The sequence below is a fragment of the Schistocerca cancellata genome, chromosome 3, assembly GCF_023864275.1.
Source record: "Schistocerca cancellata isolate TAMUIC-IGC-003103 chromosome 3, iqSchCanc2.1, whole genome shotgun sequence".
In the NCBI taxonomy this organism is placed as follows: Eukaryota; Metazoa; Arthropoda; class Insecta; order Orthoptera; family Acrididae; genus Schistocerca; species Schistocerca cancellata.
In genome coordinates, this window is record NC_064628.1 from 574,432,191 (window position 1) to 574,451,537 (window position 19,347).

A 19,347-nucleotide genomic window follows, 5' to 3' on the forward strand; every position below is an offset into this window, starting at 1 on the left:
TAACCGACATGCTGTGGATAAATGTTGCCAGAAGAAAATAATTCGAAGTCAACATTATTGCGAAATATTAATTTTGTCAATGGTAGCTGAAATAGGTGTTCTTAAAGTTGGGTGAGCGAACCCAGTGTTTTCAGTGTAATAAACTTTGACAGAAATTACACTGATCAGCCGGAACATTATGAGCCGGTATGTCCTGTTTGGCACGTATGACAGTGGCAACGCGTCGTGGCGTGAAAGCAGGGAGGTCGCTAAAAGGAGTTGACACCCCCATCTCCACACCCAAGTCACCTAATTCCCGTGAATTCCGGGGAGGGGGGCGATGAGTTCTGATGCCACGTTAAATCACATCCCAGATGTGTTCGATCGGGTTCAAATCTGGCGAATTGGGGGGCTAGACAGTAATTACAACTACGCACTGTCTTCCTCGAACAACTTCACCACTCTCCTGGCCTTGTGACATGGCGCATTATGTTCTTGAAAAATGACACTGATCGCCATGAAGGGGTGTACGTGGTCTGCAACCAGTGTACGATACTATTCCTTGGCCGTTATGATGCCTTGAACGAGATCCGTTGGATCCACGGATGCTCACGTGAGTGTTCCCCATAGCACAACGGAGCCGCCGCCAGGTTGTCTTCGTCCAGCAGTACAGGTGTCAAGAAGCTGTTTCCTTGGACGTAGACGGATTCACAAACTCCCGCCGGCAAAATGAAGAAGGTATCTGGATTCAGCAGACCATGCAACGCTCTGCAGCTGCGCCAACGTCCACTGCCGATGGTCACGTGCCCATTTCAGTCGTAGTTTCCAGTGTTACTGGCGCGTGCAAGGAGGCGGAGGCCCGTCATTCAGGAGCGTTCGGTGCGCTGTGTGTTGACACACTTGTACTCTGCCCAGCATTAAAGTCTGATGATAGTTCTGCTACAGTTCACCGCCTGTCCCCTTTTACCACTCTGTCCCGCGTACCACGTCCGACATCTGTAAAGAAGGTTGGCCGCCTAGCTCCACGTTGTTCGCCACGTGTTGAAGAAACTCGCAACACTCTTCGAACACCCGAAAAGTCATGCAGTGCCCGAACCGCTCGTGCCGAGCTCCTGGGCCTTCACAATCTGCCCTCGGTCAGACTCAGATGATCGCGCGCCTTCCACGTACGGTACGCCCACTGACACTATATGCACCGTACGTGTGTTTGACTAAGCACTCGTTCCTCACCAGGTGACGCTTCTATCGCCTGGACTGGTTTATATCGATAGTGGGTCGGTTGTCATAACGTTCTGGCTCATCATCGCATCTTCATTTTGATGCTTCGCTGCAGATGACCCCTCCTGTAAGATTCTTAAGTGAAGACGGGCCAGATTCTCAGGAGACGTGTAAAGTCGGTAAATGGTCGAGTTGTAAAATTTATTACGTCACACAGTGTTGTAAAGATCTTGCATCGTATTGGACCTCCTGGGGTCTTATGTACCCATCCAATTTGTGTTGTTGCGTATAGTAAATTCTCTAATTACAATTACAGAATTTGTTGATAATTACAAAAACTGTTATCATCCGGTGGATACAAACGAAATTCATGGAATAAGATACAAAGAGAATTGCAGGTCTCCTGTTCTCATCGAAAAATAAGTGAAATAATACGAATGAACAATGCTGACTACATTTTTGTTCATTACACCGAAACTACATTATCCAAAATAATCCTACAATGTTTCCTGTTTCAAATATGAGTACACCAGTTTTTAGTGTGAACAGAAGTTCAATATGTAATACAGCTGCCCAAGTAAACACTGTTTACATTTTTCATCTGGTTTCTTTTTATGAAACGATAAATACGAGGTATTTAGATGTTATGTTAACCAATGGCTCAGTAACATGACAGTATGATAAGCAGAGCCGGCCGTAGTGGCCGAGCGGTTCTAGGCGCTTCAGTCTGGAACCGCGCGACCGCTACGGTCGCAGGTTCGAATCCTGCCTCGGGCATGGATGTTTGTGATGTCCTTAAGTTAGTTAGCTTTAAGTAGTTCTAAGTTCTAGGGGACTGATAACCTCAGATGTTAAGTCCCATAGTGCTTAGAGCCATTTGAACCATTTTGATAAACAGAGTTGTTACAGGTTTCAAACAATATAATTACAATACATTTGGTACCTTTTTTGTTACTCGATTCTTCGTACATGAAAAGCCATCACTGTAATGAAACGAATTGTCAATACATGTTCCTACAAGTGTATGGGAGTATTATGAGTGAGTACACTAAAATGAAGTGGTGGAAAATTACGTTACAGATCCAAAAAGGCGAAATTACTTATAGGGGTCGTACCTAATGACGCAACAGTTAATCATGCAATCCAAATTAACTCCGAAATCGTAAGAAAAATACGTGTTATGTTTCACATTGCAGCTTTAGCAGAGACCCAAAGGAATTGGAAAACAGTTGAAAGTAATGGTCAGTATATCGGAAACAGTTCAAAAGATCAACATCAACAAAATTATAACGAGGGTAGTCGATGCAGTTGTTCTAAACTTGGCGATGCAGAAATTCTAGCGAGTCAAAGGCTTGAATACAGCAAGCTGGTTCAGTTGTGAACGTAGGTTCCAGTAGTGCGGAGATAGTCTTGGACAAGGTAGACTGACAATGAGATCTGCATTCAGTCATGGAACTGAAGACTGCATCATGATGTTGATTAAATGGGTGTTCATCTGCCTCTTAGTTGCCAACGAGTTCCTTATTTAGAAGACACAAGTACCGGGGCAGGCACAAGTGTACCGTCACAGCTCCGGTGAATCGAAAGATGTCAGATTGTTTGCACAGTATATATGTAGTGTCAGTTCTTCCCAACATGTGCAAAAGAACACACCATTTTGATCCTGCAGCTACTATGAATCAAGACAAAAGGAATTAAAGACATTAGCTGGCAGTGTGTATTGATTTGTATCAATAGGGAAACTACATCTACATCTACATCTATACTCCGCGAGCCACCTTACGGTGTGTGGCGGAGGGTACTTATTGTACCACTATCTGATCCCCCCTTCCCTGTTCCATTCACGAATTGTGCGTGGGAAGAACGACTGCTTGTAAGTCTCCGTATTTGCTCTAATTTCTCGGATCTTTTCGTTGTGATCATTACGCGAGATATATGTGGGCGGTAGTAATATGTTGCCCATCTCTTCCCGGAATGTGCTCTCTCGTAATTTCGATAATAAACCTCTCCGTATTGCGTAACGCCTTTCTTGAAGTGTCCGCCACTGGAGCTTGTTCAGCATCTCCGTAACGCTCTCGCGCTGACTAAATGTCCCCATGACGAATCGCGCTGCTTTTCGCTGGATCATGTCTATCTCTTCTATTAATCCAACCTGGTAAGGGTCCCATACTGATGAGCAATACTCAAGAATCGGACGAACAAGCGTTTTGTAAGCTACTTCTTTCGTCGATGAGTCACATTTTCTTAGAATTCTTCCTATGAATCTCAACCTGGCGCCTGCTTTTCCCACTATTTGTTTTGTGAGATCATTCCACTTCAGATCGCTCCGGATAGTAACTCCTATGTATTTTACGGTCGTTACCGCTTCCAATGATTTACCACCTATGGCATAATCGTACTGGAATGGATTTCTGCCCCTATGTATGCGCATTATATTACATTTATCTACGTTTAGGGAAAGCTGCCAGCTGTCGCACCATGCATTAATCCTCTGCAGGTCTTCCTGGAGTACGTACGAGTCTTCTGATGTTGCTACTTTCTTGTAGACAACCGTGTCATCTGCAAATAGCCTCACGGAGCTACCGATGTTGTCAACTAAGTCATTTATGTATATTGTAAACAATAAAGGTCCTATCACGCTTCCTTGCGGTACTCCCGAAATTACCTCTACATCTGCAGATTTTGAACCGTTAAGAATGACATGTTGTGTTCTTTCTTCTAGGAAATCCTGAATCCAATCACAAACCTGGTCCGATATTCCGTAAGCTCGTATTTTTTTCACTAAACGTAAGTGCGGAACCGTATCAAATGCCTTCCTGAAGTCCAGGAATACGGCATCAATCTGCTCGCCAGTGTCTACGGCACTGTGAATTTCTTGGGCAGATAGGGCGAGCTGAGTTTCACATGATCTCTGTTTGCGGAATCCATGTTGGTTATGATGAAGGAGATTTGTATTATCTAAGAACGTCATAATACGAGAACACAAAACATGTTCCATTATTCTACAACAGATTGACGTAAGCGAAATAGGCCTATAATTATTCGCATCTGATTTATGACCCTTCTTGAAAATGGGAACGACCTGCGCTTTCTTCCAGTCGCTAGGTACTTTACGTTCTTCCAGCGATCTACGATAAATTGCTGATAGAAAGGGGGCAAGTTCTTTAGCATAATCACTGTAGAATCTTAAGGGTATCTCGTCTGGTCCGGATGCTTTTCCGCTACTAAGTGATAGCAGTTGTTTTTCAATTCCGATATCGTTTATTTCAATATTTTCCATTTTGGCGTCCGTGCGACGGCTGAAGTCAGGGACCGTGTTACGATTTTCCGCAGTGAAACAGTTTCGGAACACTGAATTCAGTATTTCTGCCTTTCTTCGGTCGTCCTCTGTTTCGGTGCCATCGTGGTCAACGAGTGACTCAATAGGGGATTTAGATCCGCTTACCGAAAGTTGAAAATTTGTGGCGGGCCGTTTTATGCAACCCGTGTCTCCAGCTTACTAGGCAGATGTGCTGATAACTACGCCATCCGGGCACAGTGGTCGTCACAACTGCGCGGACTACCCGAGCACGCGTCCCGTCAGGGCGAGGACAGCCAGTGATCAGCCAAATGCAACCCAGCTCGAACACCGCACTCGCATTCGGCCATCCAGATTTAGGTTTTCCGTGATTTCCCTAAATCGCTCCAGGCAAATGCCAGGATGGTTCCTCTGAAAGGGCACGGCCGAATTCCTTCCCCATCCTTGACAAAATTCAAGCTTGTGTCCAGTCTGTAATGTCCTCGATGTCGACGGGACGCTAAACCGAATCGTCCTTCCTTGCTTGCTTCGAATTCTTACGGGACTCTGCGAAATGCCCCGAGTAATGAAGATAGTGGCCAAGGGGTCACTACATCAGTAGTGTGTGGATATACTGAGAATTTAGGACTGACGGGAGGGGTGCTAGGGTAGTCCGTGCAGTTGCGATGATCACTGTTTCCGGATGGCGTAGTGGTCAACGCATCTGCCTAGCAAGCAGGATACCTGGGTTCGGATCCCAGTCCAGAACATGTTTTCAACTTGCCCCATTGATATAAATCACTCCCCACTAGCACGTAATGTCTTTCATTCCTTTGTGTCTTGGTTTATGAAGTTTTGGTAATCGTGAATGCGGAAAAGACTCACGCTTGCGGACACCTTGCTCCTATCCGCGTAGACCTTCGGCAGCGACGGAGGGAGGTGAGGGCCGTGTGCTCAAGTGCCGCGGTGGCCCGCGCTGGCGCGCCGTCCCACGCTCGAGGGCAGCCAGCCGCGGCTTATTACGGACGAGCGCGTCGGTGGCCGCTGCCGCCCACGCAGCGCCGCCCCCACGTCGCTCTGCCGGCCACCGACAGCCAGTGATTTATGAAATCACTCCACGTCACCGCAGCAGTTTGTCTCGGACGTTTTGTCATCGGGTAATTGATTGGCTGTTATTGAATTCACACTTTCTCCGAAATCGTTATTTCAGAATTCTGCCACCAGTGCGGACACTCATATCTTCTCGCACCAGTTTCTGTAGCATTAAAAAGTGTGAAGGCCGCTCTGAAATAACTGACACTTTTGACAGTTCTGTTTTTACCCAGACATGTTTCAGCACGTAAGTGCTATCTTCAGAGTGATTTTTGTTAATTTTCTTTCTGAAAATTTATTGCTACACGTTAACTTCTTCTGCAGGTTACAAGAATTTTTCGGTGGAAATTATTTAATACGAAAAAGGAGTGATTATTAGTTATCGGGCTGCAGCAAACACCTTGTCCTATGCCTCACAAGGAAAATTGTATACATGAAAAAAATTTTGCTAACAAATCTTCCCGTGTCATCAGCTACTTTGGATTATTTTGCTGTAGTGATTACAGGCACCATCATTATGGCATATGGAACAGAGCTGTTCACATAGTTACTCGAAAGTTAAAAAATAAGCTAGTGCAGTATTTACGTTAACTCCGCGTGTGACATTGTCGTGTGTTATATATCGCTTTACCCTACTTTCTCTAACAAATTGAACGCAGAGACGATGATGGCGCACCGTGTGGTCTTTAAAGAGTCAGACTCGAATATACTTATATAGACTAAAAGAAATGTATTCGCTGTTGCGAATACGAACAACTATCAGCTGCATAAGGGAATGGCAATGCAAATTCATGCCGGATCGGGAGAAATATCCCGCTTTACGCTAGCGGTCGCCTTAACTGCTTTGACTATCCGTGCTACATCTAACTACCTCATGCTGTCGTTTCTGAGTCACGAAACTGTACTCATATACACATTAATTCCTGTACAGGGGAGGACATTTTAAATGGAAGTCGCTATCTGGTATCGGCGTATAAGTACGACATTGCAGTGGCTGCGTTGTTCCTTCATTGTCGAAGTAATATTCCATCGTTCTTCTAAAATACAGGCACTGCGATATCGTCTATTCTACTTCAGGCATGAATCAAGCAGTGAATGTGAGTATTGATTAATCAAAGCTCATCATGAGGATATAGGTGAACAGTAAGATCTGTGCACAATCAGAGCAACGGAAAGAGCCCAAATTTGTCTCATGAGCTGAGGCGTATGCCGCACTGAAGACCTGCAGACGGGAGAGGGAGGGTATTAAGCATTAAAATCAGGAGGAAAGGTATCACACGTGATCAAGCATCAGTTAAAAATAAAAGTTACAAAATTATACCAAAAAGCCACTTCAAGGTTGAGGGAGAGAGGGAGGGGGAATCACTGGATAACGACAGTGTAGCATGATGACGTGTTACCTAGCGTGTAGGTCGTAGCTTCTAGCTGTGTAATTCACATGTCGGCCGCCGGTTGTATTCCAATAGCGTGAATCGCGTACGTCATTTGCGTCTCGCGAATAATAAACGACGTACTCGATTTCAAAGGCTCTCACAACTACGATCATATAAGTGCGTGAGGTGTCTGGGCCAGACTGTCGCAAATATGGCGCCTACAAGAGGGCCTCTGTGCAGCCGCAACATGTTGATTCCACCAGGTCACAGACAAAAGTGGAGCTGGGTGCCCCTGCTGGGTCCTGTTTAAAAACTCGATCCCTGCAGTAAAACAGCAGACAGTCACAGTATGCACTGTTTGCTTGTAGCCACCTTAAATGGTCGTTCCTACAAAAATATCTATCTTGCTAGTGAGTTCTGAGGAAACTCTCCACATCTGTTAGGTTGCCATTACCTGGCTGTTGCTACCTGCCAACCACCCCCCAGGTAGGTATTCGAGCGCTCTTAGCACCTTCTTCAAATAAAAAAAGACTGTGGAATGGGCACTATGCGACTTTACTGGTTATGAAAGAAATAGCTGTTCTACCAAAAATTGTTCGACTGCTCTTGAGCCCCCATGTACGAGTGTACATATTATAAATTGAAATAGTCAAAAAACATTATTTCTGGTATTCAGAAAGCGTGGCTGGTTTTTATGATTCGGCTACGCTCCTGCCTAGGGCCCAACCAGACGCATTTCTCGCGATTACGCTCGATATTTAGTCACAAAAGTCGATTTAACAAATAAGCAGGCGCGGTTACGCGGCGAAAAAACAGTGTAAACATTTTTTATTTAGCGTATGGATAATACAGACATGTCGTGAAATTAAATTACATATTCATTGAGCCGTGTGCGGCTCGTGTTCGTGCCGTTTATTGCTTGACATCTTGTCTTTGCGGTACTGCCGTCCCGTTCCTTATTCGATTTACTGGCGTCACTAAGTTGCTGGTTTACCTGCCCGTGAGTGGCAGCAGCAGCGTTTGTCGATAAGAGCTCTTTCCTACTATCTTTGGAGCGACCAATAGTATTTTCCTGGTCGTCGTGTGTCGGGAGTACAGTCGGGACGGAGCAGCAGTGAGGTCTGGACAGCCATGACTCGCTCTACCGTCGTTTCATGGGATGACGTGTATTCGGTCGCCGACCACTTCTGGGTTCTCCTTGTGTGTCGACTTGTGTTTCGTCCTTGTTGTTCCACTGTCACTGATTTTAGTATTGTTCGAGTTGTTTGTGGAAGTGTTTCGTGGAACCGTGTGTAGCTTGTGTAGTTTTGACTGAGCAGCTATTTTAATCCTGTCTGCGTGCTGCAGGCAGGCAGTCGGTTGGGACGGAGCAGCGAGGAACTCCGCGGCGCGGGGGCCAGGCCAGGACTGCTGGCGGTGTGCACGCCCTGTCGGATCGTGAGGCGCTAGCTGCGAGAGCGCAAAGTTCGTTGCCCACTGAATCGTAATGCTGAAGTTGAGTGATCAGTTAACCTCTTACCAAGCCTCAACTATTCTGACATCTCTTAGTTCATTTGCTGGTTGTTGCTCCCTGGGCCGTTCGGGCCGAGCTGCTAGTCCATGTTGCTGCAAACGTCGTCGAACTGTTCGTGCAGACGTGCAAACGTGCCCATCTGTTGACTCAGGGATCGAGACGTGGCTGCACGATCCGTTATAGCCATGCGGATAAGATGCCTGTCATCTCGACTGCTAGTGATACGAGGCCGTTGAGATCCAGCACGGCGTTCCGTATTACCCTCCTGAACCCACCGATTCCGTATTCTGCTAACAGTCATTGGATTTCGACCAACGCGAGCAGCAGTGTCGCCATACGATAAACCGCAATCGCGATGGGCTACAATCCGACTTTTATCAAAGCCGGAAACGTGATGGTACTCATTTCTCCTCCTTACACGAGGCATCACAACAACGTTTCACCAGGCAACACCGGTCAACTGCTCTTTGTGTATGAGAAATCGGTTGGAAACTTTTCTAATGTCAGCACGTTGTAGGTGTTGCCACAGGCGCCATCCTTGTGTGAATGCTGTGGAAAGCTAATCATTTGCATATCACAGCATCCTCTTCCTGTCGGTTAAATTTCGCGTCTGTAGCACGTCATCTTCCTGGTGTAGCAATATTAATGGCCAGTAGTGTAGATCGGTCTCACTTGTCTATTAAAGTACTGATTGCGAAGCAGTGAGTGTTTCTTGTTATTTTGTTGTACAATATTGAAACTGTTGCTAGTATTTAATGGCTGCAAGGAGCAGGAAATAGCACATGGGAACTGGGTAGCATTCTGGCCTTGGCAGCCCATTATTTTGACACAGACTGACTACAGCCAGTCTGCTCAGTTTCTGCTGACAGAATGCCTCCGAAATGTTCCTCGAATATGACCTTCCAAAAATAATTTGTGTGAGACTTGATGGTGGCTGCTGCTGCAACTACGTTTGTTGTTAGGTGACTTTGATGCGTACGTATATCTGCAATTACTCCTAATTTGTAGTTAGTGTAGCGACTACAATGAGAATTTTGAAGTCTTGCTACAACAAGCAAGTAGTTAGCACTTTGTGCCGAAAAATAAAAATATAAATAAAAACGAGTGAGGAAGAAGGCGTTGAACTATAATTACGGGCCGTTTGACAGTAGGTCTAGTGGAAAGTACAGCTCAACGCTGAGTGATAGTGAGATACGGTTTAGTGATGATAGGTTAGCCTGTTTGAAGCACAGTGGTTAGAGATGTTACAGGAAACAAACATAGGTATTCACTCTGGTAGTAACGTTTCGCCACGACGTTCACAGTATGCTACGTAAGTGTGTGTGTGTGTGTGTGTGTGTGTGTGTGTGAGAGAGAGAGAGAGAGAGAGAGAGAGAGCGCGAAACGTGACGCAGGCCACTAACGTGAAACGTCGTTAGGTGCAGCCTAGGTGGTGTTCCCTGGCAGCGCCTCACAAAAATGCACCTTAAGTAGTCTCCACATTAACTGCTGGCATTCGGCCATAAAGACTGGCCAGCAGGTTTGCCTACACTGCGCAGTTTCGCTGTATGTTTGTCTGGACACAATACCTTCTTCTCGCGTACATTCCAGACACCTGAAATACTTCTGGTAACCGTGATTTAACTTAGACGGCGTCACATTGCAAGCAGATACAAAGAAGAGCCCCTTCTGTCCTTACGATTTTTTTTTTGCCTCGTAATTTTCTTTGAAAGAGAAAATCAACAAATAATTGCTATTCGAACAAAGTACCTTGTAGAAAAGAGGGCCTTCAATATCTGTTGTCTTTTTTTTTTTTGTATGTTTAAATGTGTTAAACATCCAGCAGACGGTGACATGAAGCACTATTACTAGTCAGTGAGGGTAAGACTTGGCACGCACAAATACGGAGATGTTAGTGACATAGAGGCCATAACATTATATTATTTCATTTTGGTTTCGCTCTTTACTTTCCATTTAGTTTAGACTGTAGGCAATGCTAAAGGCACAGAAACGCAACAAAGCCCGTTCCAGTGTGACTCTTTGTCTTTCCGTACCTCAGGAGCGAGTAATACCGGTGCGGAGGGGGTTTGGGATAGATAGATAGATAGATAGATAGATAGAGAGAGAGAGAGAGAGAGAGAGAGAGAGAGAGAGAGAGGGGGGGGGGGGAGGATCTTACAGCCCGTCGGCTCCCGGCAGAGATCGTAACCAGCCAGATAAGCTAAGATCACAGCGGGATTTGGCTTGTAGATCAGCCTAGGACGTCTGTCAGAGTTAGGTTAGAGATTATTTTCCTCCGTGTTCGCAGAGTTTGTTTATAGAAGGAATGTTTCTCTCTGCAGCAAATTGTACGCTATTGTGAAGTAGTGTTGGGAGAGGTACGTGTCGACCATTGGGTGCCATACGTCACCTTCCTAAGTCTGGACGACGATCAGACGTGCTTTTGGGTACCAGGTCCCAACAGGTGTCCCTGGCGTAACATCTATGGCGTGCTCTCTGCCGACGCAAACGCGATTACTCAGCACTACGCTGGAGCCTCTGCGTCGGAGAACTACCCCCCAGCTTTTCGCTACCTTAAACGGCGAATGGAAAGAAAAGTCCTCTCCTTCACTACACGCCACAGTGAACCCTATAACGCCCCATTTTCAGAGTGGGAGCTCCTCAGCGCCCTTGCACGTTGCCCCAACACAGCTCCTGGACCGAATCGGATCCACGGTCAGATGATTCAACATCTCTTGTATGACTACAAACGATATCTCCTCGTCATCTTCAACCGGATCTGGTGCGATGGCGTCTTTCCATCGCAATGGCGGGAAAGCACAATCATTCCGGTGTTAAAAACCGGTGAAAATCCGCTTGATGTGGATAGCTATCGGCCGATCAGCCTCACCAACGTTCTCTGTGAGCTGCTGGAATGTATGATGTATCGGCGGTTGGGTTGGGCCCTGGAGTCACGTGGCCTACTGGCTCCACGTCGGGGCGGCTTCCGCCAGGATCGATCTCCCTCTGATTATCTTGTGTCCTTCCTGTCTGCCATCCGAACAGCTTTTTCCAGATGCCAACATCTGGTTGCTGTCTTTTTTTACTTACGTAAAGCATAAGACACGACCTGGCGACATCATACCGTTGCCACATTGTACGAGTGGGGTTTTCGGGGCCCGCTCCCTATTTTTATCCAAAACTTCCTGTCGCTCCGTGCTTTCCGTGTCCAAGTCGGTGCTTCTCATAGTTCCACGCATATTCAGGAGAATGGCTTTCCGCAGAGCTCCGAATTGAGTGCCTCTCTATTTTTAGTGGTTATTAACAGTCTAGCAGCAGCTGCAGAGCCGTCGATATCACCTTCTCTGTACGCGGATGACTTTTGCATTTCGTACTGCTCCTCCAGTACTATTGTTGCTGGCGTCGCCTACATGGAGCCATTTACAAAGCGCAGTCACGGGCTCTAGCCCACGGCTTCCAGTTTTCAGCCGCGAAGTCGTGTCTCATCCACTTCTGTCGGCTTCGTACCGTTCATCTGGAACCTTAACTTCACCTTATTGACGATCCACTCACTGTAGGGGAGACGCATCGATTCTTCGGTGCCCGATTGACTTAGCTACCTCACCTTCAACAGCTTAAGCGGGAGTGTTGGCAGCACCTCAGTGCTCTCCGCTGCCTGAGCAACACCAACTGGGGTGCAGATCGCTCTACACTGCTGCAGCTCTACAGAGCCTTTGTTCAATCCCGCCTTGACTATGGGAGTCTGGTTTACGGTTCGTCGGCGACCTCAGCGTTGCGTTTAGTCGACCCAGTGCTCCACTACGGCATTCGCCTAGCGACGGGGGCCTATAGAACGAGTCCGGTGACCAGTATCCTGGTGGAGGACAGAGTCCCTCCATTGCGGATCCGACGTGTGCAACTGCTCGCCATTTGAGTTGCACACATTCGGAGTTCTCCTGAGTATCCGAATTACCGTCCCCTTTTCCCACCCGCGGCAGTTCATCTCCCGCATCGGCGGCCCATTTCAGGGCTCACGATTGCGGTTCGCGTGCGATCCCTTATCTCCGAACTGAAGTCCTTCCTTGAGGTCCATTCACATACACCTCCATGGTGTACATCTCGGCCGAAGCTTCGTCTGGACCTTTTGCATGGCCCTAAGGACTCCGTAAACACCGCCGCTCTCCGCTGTCACTTCCCTCGATTCTTGACGTGTCCCAGGGCTCTGAAGTTGTTTACACCGACGGCTCGATGGCTGATAGTAATGTTGGCTTCGCCTGTGTCTACGTAGGCCATTTTGAACAGCACTCCTTGCCTGCTGGCTGCAGTGGATACAGTGCAGAGCTTGTGGCCATATCTCGTGCACTTCAGTACATCCGTTCCTGTTCTGGTGAGTCGTTTCTTCTATGTTATGACTCCCTGAGCAGCTTACAAGCTATCGACCAGTGCTACCCTCGTCATCCTTTGGTAGCAAACATCCAGGAATCCATCTCTGCCCTGGAGAGGTCCAGTCGTTCAGTGGTGTTTGTGTGGACCCCAGGTCACTTTGGATCAAAGGGAACGAACTTAGTAACAGGCTGTCAAAACAGGCTACGCGGAAACCGCTGCTGGAGACAGGCATTTCTAAAACTGACCTGCGCTGACACCACAAAGTTTTTCGGCTTTGGGAGACTGAGTGGCATAACAGTATGCACAACAGACTGCGTGTCATTATGGAGACTGCGAAGGTGTGGAAGTCTTCCCTGCGGGTTTCTCGGAGGGAATCAGTTGTGCTTTGTCGGCTCCGCATTGGCCATACGTGAACCACACATGGTTACCTCCTAGGTCGCGAGGACCCACCTCATGTGTCTCTGTGGCTCCGAAATGACAGTTGTCCACCTCTTGCTGGACTGCCCACTTTCTGCCGCTCCGCGGCGGACTTTTAACTTTCCCAGCTGCTACTTTCTGTTTTGGGTGACAATGCCTCAACAGCAGCTTTAGTTTAACGTTTCATTCGTGAGGGTGGGTTTTATCATTGGATCTGAGTTTTAGCTGATGTTCTTCGTCCCTCTGTGTCCTCCACCCTGGGGCTTTTAGAGTGGATGTTTTAATGTGTTGCAGAGTGGCTGGCTGCTTCTTTTTTATTCTCATGGTCAGCGAGCCATGGTAATCTGCTTTCTTGTTTTTAATCTCTTCTCCCTGTTTCTTGAGTCTCTCTGTGGTTTTCTTGTCCTGTTTTGTCTATTGTAGTTTTTTTTGTCCTTCTGTCGTTCTTCTGGTTCTTCATTTCTCTTGCTATTGTGCCATACGTCTACTTTTTCTTCTTACCCTTGGGTAATTGTTCTAGTGGGAACAAGGGACTGATGACCGCGCAGTTTGGTGTGTGTGTGTGTGTGTGTGTGTGTGTGTGTGTGTGTGTGTGTCCGCCTTCTCAACCAACCCACCAACGAAGTTCGGGAGACGGGAGCTGAGAAAACTTGTTGACATTACAAGGTGCAGCGTATGTTTGAGATTTGGCTCTGTCCGTCCCGTTCCACAGCTTGCCGCGTAGTTGAGAGATTCGAGGTCTAGCCGCAAAACGTCTTTAGCTCGTGAGACGTGCCTCCGACTGGGTAGACGCTAGAGACAGGCGAGAGCCGCGCTGGCGGCTGGCAGCTGCCGCACCTGCCGGGCCCTGGTCGCTGATCTCAGTGCGGCCTTCGCCAGACGCCCACGCCCACGCGCTGCCTCTGCAGCTGGTACCATTCCATTCCACTGCGCTCGCTGCTCACTCGACCCACTTGCAGTTCGGGAGCTGCTGGAGCACGGAGTCGTGTAAAGCCCGCACTACACGGTGCACCTCTGCTGCAGCGCCCCTAGCGTACATTTTCTGCAGTTGCAGACTGGTGCACGAAAACTGGAACGGGAAGGTTAAGTCATTGTTCATTCATAAGAAAAATCTGAGAGATCCATGTTCGTATTATTAAGTAATAGTGTGTCACTCTTACGTAGTTACCTAGGAATTATTACTGAACTGAATTTTGAGCTCAAATGTTCGTTGTATATCACGAAACTTAATATTTTATCTGTTTTTAAGTTTACACAGCATTTCGCACGGAAGACGCTGTTACTTTTGCAGCTATTGTTTTTCTGATAATGGGCGTCACCGGCGGAACAGCACCACGGACGGTGACGTAAGGCCAGACAGAGTTGTATTCGACTGTGGCTGAGAAGGGAGGAGGGCAGGGACATACATTCCCTGTTAATGAAAGAGCTGAAGCTAGAAGGTCCACGGAAATTTCGGAACTTCGTGTTTTTTTTTTTTTTTTTAGATTTATTGGCTCTCGGGCCAATAGTAATGACGTAATCGTTAATGACGATACGAACGTAAGGATAACACAACACAACCCAACACACCGTCCCCGAGCGGAGAAAATCTCCGACCCGGCTGGGAATCGGAGCAAGACCCTTCGCTTATCAATCCGCCGCGCTGACCGCGCAGCTACCGAGGCGGAGATGTTTCGGTATTTCGTGGGAATAGACGGCTCGTTTTGACAAGCTGCTGTCGACGATACGGGAATGAATTCGCTCAATTGACACAGTAATCTGAGGAGCAAATGAAAAATGATCGTCTGGCATTGTTGGCCGGGAGACCCCATGCGGGAGAGTTCGGCCGCCGTCTTCCAAGTCCTTTTTAGTTGACGCCACTTCGGTGACTTGCGGCTCAATGATGATGAAAATGATGACAGAGGACACGCAACACCCAGTCCTCTGTCGGGAATCTAACCTGGGCCCCCTGCGTGGTGGGTGGAAAAGCTACCGCTACGCTACGGAGGCGAACAGTGAGGGGCAATTTCACCTATTCGGAAGTTAGAATTAGACTATTTGTTCTCTCATTTTGAGATCAGACTCGTTCGCCGTCTGCAGCCGGTTTCTGCTTCCCGACATGTTGAAATGAAGCAAAAGATGCAGTCAATTCAAAGGTGAACTTACGTCAATTAGGGCGCTACGCTTGGTAAAGTTATATGCATATTTACTCACAAATAAGACTACCGAGGTACCTTATTATGACAAAGCAGGGCATTGTATAAACATGAAAATCATACTGTTAATCGTTAAACGTCTGGATTATCACGCTCAAGTCTTGTTTGTTCCATTCCAGGACAAAAAATTCTTTCTTTAACAGCAATAGCTACATAAAAAAGTTCGGTGAAAAATATTACATTTGTTTAACCCTAGAACCATCAAGCACGGGTAAAAATTTCTCATTTTTCTTTTATTAAGAAACATCATAACAAATATCCTATGATTTTTAGTCTTAAAAAGTGCTTTACTGTACATTTTCACGGTTAAAATTTTAAAAGGTCAAATACAGTTTTTGTGCTCAAAGACATACCCTGGGTTGCTACTACCTGTAACCATAATTCAAACTGTGTCTAAATTTCCTTTGACAACATTGGCATGCTGTAACGGCAATAGTTCGTTCAGAAAACTACAGTTTCTTAAAGTAAATGTATGGATACTTCTTTATTACGTTTCTGTTATCTCCATTTGTTTATTCACAAACTTCTCCAGATGGGGCGTTTGTCGCCAACTATGTAAGTCATTTAGTTACCCATTTTGTGTGTAGGGGTAAACGTCATCTGTAAATGACAATGTTCTGTCCAATTGAAGAGTTTTCCTTTGAAAGTTTTCAATATAGCACAACTGTATTTGTGCAAGTGTTTTTATTTTTTTTCCGTCATTGACAAGCATATGTTACGCAGTTATTAGATCAAAGAGTGAATAGAAATTTTGGACTTCACTTATACTTAATTACGGACTTTATTTCTGGTTTATACAAACTTCAGTTGTCCAAGTTTTGACCCTTGTTGCTTGTTACACTCTATATGCTCCGAACATAGCGTTTTCAGTTATAATCTCATTGAGCATTTTTAAACTGATCTATTGGAAATACACTTAAAATAAGTATTTAACACAAGATTTATACCCTAATGTAACACGGGCAAATTTTGCCATTGATTGATGCTCCATGCAACCTACGCTATATTAATCTGGTTCATCTAGGATTAATTACCGCATTTATGAAAATTTACTCACTAGCTCAGAAACTCCAATACGAAAACATGAAGTCAGATGCTGGCCAGGGATGTCGACAATAACGTTAAACAATGAACAATAACAAAAAGAAAGCACACTTGAATATCCCTATATTGCTGCCTATTGTGCGCGCACGTTTTCACGCCAGTTTAGAAACTTCCGCGAGCCAATAATTCGTGTGAATCATTAGATCTACCGTTCTGCCGCCACATGGCAACCGTGCTAGACCTGTTTCGTCCGTGGAGGATCGTGATGTAATACCGCCTTAAGCCACTGTACTGGTTTAGAAATACAGTTCTTTAATTTATTGATAAATCTTACAAATAGGAGTACCTGGGAAAATGGAAAGGAAAGTGACATGAAATATAAGTGCAGCGTAACTACGGAAGTGGTGCGCAATAACTGCAGCTGCCAACCAGTGAAACTACAGTCCGCCTTCATTTTCTGGACATAGCAGGGCGCTGGATTGTGACGCTAACAGCAGCTTCGGTGAGACGCAGACGGCAAATGGCCGGCTGTAAGACGGGTCTCTGCACGTGTGAGCAGATTGCAAAGCGACGTACACGTTACGGAATTTTAAAGAGCGTAGCAGCAACCATCCACAATTAGGCCGTGGGTTACTTTATTTGCAATAGATTCGTTATCGGTTTCGGGTTCACAAAATTTCATTGTCGCACGGCTTCCCTGATACTGACATAACACATGGTACTTTCTTTTACAAGTAAGTTGTGCTAGGATATAAACAAATTTACATTTTCAAAAGTGTGACGACGATGGTTGGGCTTCGAACTCGTGTTAGAACGCAACGTAAGTTTTTCACTTCGTCGTTCTGTGACAAATTAAATTCATGTATTTTTTAAAGCGATTGCCAACAGCTGTTAAATATTTTATTGAATTCACGACACGCAACTGTGTATCCGTGCGTCCGTCCATCCATCCTGTGTCAGCCCTACGGATTTCTGTTGGCCGTCATCACGCTATAAAAGTTCATATACTATTTAGGCCGTACGTATAAATTAATATTTGAATTAAAACTGTGCTTCCACATCTGGCACTGAACCTCTGGAGTGCGGATGCAGGTCTGGTTTTTTCATGTTCATTAGTTCTGATGGAGATTCATTAACAATAATACCATCTTGGTATAACATCACGGGATACGCAAGTAATTATGAGATTTGATATTGTGATGATAATTATTAACTGAAACTGAGAATAAAGGACAGCTGCATATACGCATTTCAGAAATAAAATTCTTGTTTTATTTTGTTATCAAGCAAAACCATAGTGGCCACCATCGGTATCCTTCGTTGGGTAACAACACAAATTATCTAGTTGAACCACCTGTTTCGGTGCTCATATATGAGATGAAAAGAAATACAGAGAAAGTTTAAGGTATATGAACGACAAAGTAACTACGAACAGAGGTACTCCACAAATGTATGGAACCACAAAAAATGGTTCCAATACACTGCTCAGTATCTACAGCCGAGCTCTTCGTCCTCTATGAGGCCATGCAGTACATCCGGTGACATGAGCTTTTCAATTGTGTCCTCTGCTCAGACTTTCTCGGCGCACTTCAAAAGTCCCTGTGCGCTGTACACCGCCCATCCCTTAGTGCAGCGGGTCCGGGAAAACTGCCACTAGCTCACTCTTGGTGGAGCCAGTGTGAGGTTTCTGTGGGCTCGTGGTCATGTTGGCCTGCCAGGAAACGAGGCTGCTGGCGTTGCTGCCAAGTCTGCAGTCCCCGTACCTCAGCCCGCGAGTTTCTATTAGAGATGGGCAAACTTGTACATCCTTGGGAACTAGCTCACTGGTGATCGCTCTTTTTTGGGAACCGTTCACTTTTACTCATTCACCGTTCATTTGTGCATGGTATACGGTTCGTACGAAAAACTGAAAACCAATAGCATAGGTGACTGAAGGGTGGAAGGCACCTCCCCAATGGAGTTCAGAGTTTTTATTCATTACAGAACTGATTCTGCAAAACCTCTCTTTAGGCAACTATAGCGTTATGTGGCTGATCGCAGTGAAACAACATAAGGTGGCGCACGAAAAACCGGCCCCGAGTACAGACAACTCGCCAATTAAGCACGATTTGTTGATCACTACGAGCAGAATGGATAAACATGTAATAATCAAGCAGTAAAGAAATAACAAATAAGCTAATGCAAACAACTACTTCCAAACAATAGAGGGTGATTGGTGGGTAAAAGTGAGCAGTCTAGTTCTCGGGCACGGTTTCTCGTGCGCCACCCTGTACAATATTGTAGAATTTATCATATTCTCTTTACAAAATATGAGACCAGACACTCGATTATGGAGCGCGGGCTTCATTCGGTTGTAAGTCGGTCTGCCTTCCACAACAACGAACATGCTGTTTTACCCTGGACCAAAAAAAGACGGAAAATGGCCACCCGTGTGTGCCATGCCAACTTCCTTTGCGTTTGTAATAACAAAAAACTTTCCTTTTCATTAGTATGTCTTCTGCTGTTTATCGAAATAATGAAGTAAGCTGATATGCTCTTTTTGTTACCTCAAAAGAAGTATATATTACATACAATGTAATTTTTATGTAATTTACGTAATTATAAAATACATATTAATTACCGGTCGTGGACGCTGAATAGAATACGAAAAGAACAAGATGTCTAGAGTTCAAGAAAGGTTTGAAACAGATCTAGAATGGGCTTGCGCAGCGAACGAAACGAACAGCTCGATACTGAACCAACTGGGTGTCGCCGGCAGTGGAAATGCGACGAGTGGCCACGCGGAGTCCGGCAGAGGGAGACCGAGGCAGAGACCGACGGGAACGGGACCGAGGCTGGAACGAGACCGGCTGAACAAGTGCCGCTGCGGGAACGAGACCGACCGTTTCCCGTCCC

General features: G+C 46.0%; 1 non-coding gene across 1 annotated transcript; it reads left to right on the forward strand.

The window, feature by feature from the left end:
* Positions 1–5,171: 5,171 nt before the first annotated feature.
* Positions 5,172–5,243, forward strand: Trnaa-agc (transfer RNA alanine (anticodon AGC)). Its single transcript has one exon. It is a non-coding gene; the product is annotated as a tRNA-Ala (tRNA).
* The last annotated feature ends 14,104 nt before the right edge of the window (positions 5,244–19,347 follow it).